Raw genomic sequence first — 4,228 nt, 5'->3', positions numbered from 1 at the left:
ACAGGCTCCCAGATGACAGCCCCTCTTTGAACGAGCACCCAGGCAACACAGTCCGGGCTGGTTGTAGCAAACCCATCAGCAGCTGCCTCCTGGCACGACCACCCACTTCCGTGCTATCTACCAGACAAAGGAAAGCTCTTCATACCCCATCTCCCAGGCACCCCCCAGCAAGGGCTCTGAATTCTAAAAACAGTGAAAACATTCAAACGGTTACATACGAAATGCTGTCCTGCATCTTTCTGTCTCAAAGATAGCAGCTTGCTCCTCCCTCAGCACCCCCATCTCCCCAAACAATTGCTGTGCCAAGATGCAGAGGAGGCCCCAGGCCGTGGGGGACTCCTGGCCGTGAGGGGTTGTTGCAGTGGCGCCAGGGCACAGGGTAGGTGAGACGCAGTAGAGGTCCTGGAAGCGTGGCCCAGGTCCCCGGCATCTCGCATTTACTGATTCAGGGAGAGTGACTGCATTCTTTTTCCTGACAATGTGGCATCATCTTTTGCTTTCCTTTCCTCCTCCTTCTTCCTGGCAGCTTCCTTCTGCTGTTTCCAGATGATGGCCAGGCGGGCCAGGTCTGCCTTGGCTTGCTCTGTCTTCCCAGCCAAGTGCATTTTCATGTAACGCTCTTTTACCTTCTGCTTCTCAATCTCTTCTCGTTCTCTCCTCGAAAGCTCCTTTGGCCCGTCCAGATCCAGTTGTGTGAACTTTTTGGTTGTCTGTGCCACCCGGTTGGGGTTCTCGATGTCAATGAGCCCTTCAACGCCTTTGTGCTTTTGCTGGTAGTCATCTTCTTCATCCTCACTATCATCTGAGTCTAGAGATTTCTTCTCCTTTTTGGGGTCACCTGCAGCCCCATCTCCACCTTCTTTTTGCTCCTCTTCTTCCCTGGCCTTCTGCTTCTCAGCCTGGAGCTGTGCGTCGATCTCCTCAGGGCTCGTATACTGCCTCGCCCGGCCTTTATGGCCTCCCTTTCTCCCTCCTTTAGGCAACGCGGCTCCGGCGGCTGCGGCGGCAGCGCCTCGAACTCCTCTCAGTATTTTATTTCCTATCTCCTATGGGAACTAGCGTGCTGTCCTGCGGTGCCTCATTTCACTCCCGTCAGCCCAGGGAGCAGGGCCCAGAGCACCTGCTCTCAAGAGAATCCAGAGTACCTTCCTCAAAGTGGCAAAGGATAAAGTCCTACACAAAACAAAAATGCAATGATGTCTGACCAAGCCCTTGTACATAATATGTCTTTTTAACAGAAGTATCCATCGAAGTGATATAAATATCCTCAATAATCTTGATCTTTTCAGTGAAGCTCAACCAGCTGCTGAAGGGCTGTGGTGGTTCCCAGGCAGATTCTGTAATTTGAAGTTTCTGGGATCCCCTCTCACTCTTGCTCTGGGGCCAGCCGCAGCCCTGGTGCTCAGGCCACAGAGCCTTCTCTCTCCCCACCTGCAGGGAGGAACCTGGGAGAATCCCCTCCCATCATTAAGGCTGTGGGCACATACAAACCCATTCATTGGTTTTAAAGGACAAGTGAACCATATCAAAGGAGGAAAGAGGGAGGGGTGATTAAGCATCTTTTTATCCCTTTCCACAGCCTTCTACCCTTCTTTGGATCTCTCATTTTCTCCTCCTTTAAGTCTGAACTTATATGTTGCCATGAATAAGCAGATCCCAGGACAGAATTTTAAGAAGGTCATTGCCAATATCATTCATTAATTTGATATTTATGTATTACTAATGAGATATGACTCTGTAAGAAGAATGCCAATCACATTGTAAATAAAAATTTTCTTTTGATTATGAAAGCAAATCAGTCTCCTTCAAGAGAATTTGGAAGTTAAAAAAATATGCAAAAAGACAATGAAAATCACCATCTGGAAATGATCAATATCAATATGTTGCTATCTTTCCATGTTATGTGTATGTGTGTAATTTTTATAAAAAGTAGATAAAATTTATATTGTATTTTTATACTGAGCATTAAATTACATCATTTTAATGCTTTATATCATATAAACATATTGTAATTTATTTAATCATTTTTTATTTTTAGACACTTAAATTGTATCCATTTAAAGTATATAAATATATTAATAGAGTCTGTTGATATATTTTCTTCTTATGTATATAGTTGAAATTTTTGGGTATTTTTCTAAATTCTACATTTTATTGTCTACCTGAATACTTCCTTAAATTATTATATAATGTCCCTTTGATTTCAGAATACATGTAGTTTGTTCTTTTCAACATACAAAATGAGAATAGTGCAGGGAACAGAGACAGGAAATACTAACAAAGATTATTTAACTATTGTCAGAGTTCCACCTACTGGTGTATTTTAAAATGGCATAAAACAGACCTTTTGATTAGCATCAATGAAATTATTTTAAATATCCCTGTTGCTTAAATTATTTTAGTGAGCATTTAGTCAGCATTAGGGTAATTGGTAACAAGAAAAATGTTATGGCTTTAGATTTTCTTTGTTAACTTTCTAAATGAATAAAAATCCCTATATTTACAGTATTTCAATAGGTTAAGAAGTGGAAAACCTCATTTTTAACTATATATAAATAAAATAAAATGAATAGACTAACAAGGAAATAATAAATTAAAAATATATTGAAAAGTTAGTAAAATATTTACAGTGAATGAAGCCACTAGGCTCAGATAATTTTATGAATAAGTTCTAACAAATCTTTAAGACATAGGCAATTTTGGCTGGGTGCAGTGGCTCACACCTGTAATCACAGCACTTCGGGAGGCCAAGGTAGGTGGATTACTTGAGGCCAGGAGGTTGAGACCAGCCTGGCCAACATGGTGAAACCCTGTCTCTACTAAAAATACAAAAATTAGCTGGGTGTTGCGGCAGACATCTGTAATCCCAGCTACCTGGAAGGCTGAGGCAGGAGAATCCCTTAAACCTGGGAGGTGGAGGTTGCAGTGAGCTGAGATCACACCACAGCACTCCTGCCTGGGCGACAAGAGTGAAACTCCATCTGAAAACATACAAACAAACAAAAAACAAAACAAAAGGAAATGAGTAATTTTATGCTACTTAAATAGTTTTGTAGAATAGAAGAAGTTGAATATTATCGCTCTGATTTTATAAGTCTAATTAAATGTAGTGTCAAACTAAACAAAGATCTATCACAATAAAGAAAACTCTGGGTCCATCTAATTTAGGACATAGTTCTAAAATTTGAAATAAGCCATTGATATATGAAATGCAATATTTGAGGTAGTCTTGGAATAAAAGCAATTATATCAATTATCTAATATTTCATAACATACCATTCCAAATTTTAGTCTTACATCAATAAACACTTGTAAGCCCATGCTGGCAATTTGTGCCAGGATCAGCTGGCAGTTCTGCTAGTCTGGCTGTGGGCTCTTGTATGGCTGCAGGCCACATTTGGGGCAGTGTGGCCCACATTGGTCTCTCATATGTCTAACAATTGGTGCTGCCTGTTAGTTGGATCTCTCTCTCTCTCTACATGTGGCTTGTTTTCTTTTGCTTTCTTTTTTTTTTTTTTTCAGATGGAGTTTCACTCTTGTCTCCCAGGCTGGAGTGCAGTGGTGTAGTCTCAGCTCACTGCAATTTCCACCTCTTGGATTCAAGCGATTCTCCTGCCTCGGCTTCCTGAGTAGCTGGGTTTACAGGCACTTGCCACCACGTGTGGCTAATTTTTGTATTTTTAGTAGTGACAGGGTTTTACTACATTGGCCAGGCTGGTCTTGACCTCCTGACCTCAGGTGATCCACCTGCCTTGACCGCTCAAAGTGCTGGGATTACAGGCATGAGCCATGGCGCCTGGTTTAAGTTTTGCCTCTAGACTTGTTTATATAGCAGTAAAGGAGTATCCATACAGGGATAAGAGGAACTGTTGCAGCCATTTATGAACATAATGTACTACTATCCATAAATAAGTTAATCTTTGTAAAGTACTTAGAACAATGACTGGCGCATAGTGTCATATAAGTGTTTACCAAATAAATAAGGAATCAATTACAGCTGATCTAGGAAAACAAAATTCACTGTTAGAACAATCCACTAATTATGATTTTCTGAAAAGAAAAAATCTACCTCTCACAAAGGAGGCCAATATAGACAACATAGGTATTTTTCGTTGAGTAATTTCAGAGAGAAAAGAGAATCAATTACTTTCCCAATTTTTTGAGCTTCAAAAACTTAAGGTGACTTCAAGATGGTGTATCATATAATCTTCTTCATTCTATTCCAGAA

General features: G+C 40.9%; 1 pseudogene; it reads right to left on the bottom strand.

Annotated features, from left to right (window-relative positions):
* Positions 1-307: 307 nt before the first annotated feature.
* LOC101041699 (28 kDa heat- and acid-stable phosphoprotein pseudogene) lies at positions 308-3,321 on the bottom strand (annotated as a pseudogene).
* Between the last annotated feature and the right edge of the window lie 907 nt (positions 3,322-4,228).

Source organism: Saimiri boliviensis, chromosome 4 (genome assembly GCF_048565385.1).
Source record: "Saimiri boliviensis isolate mSaiBol1 chromosome 4, mSaiBol1.pri, whole genome shotgun sequence".
Classification (NCBI taxonomy): Eukaryota; Metazoa; Chordata; class Mammalia; order Primates; family Cebidae; genus Saimiri; species Saimiri boliviensis.
The sequence above is the reverse complement of the archived record's forward strand: the minus strand, read 5'-3'. Positions and strand labels throughout refer to the sequence as shown.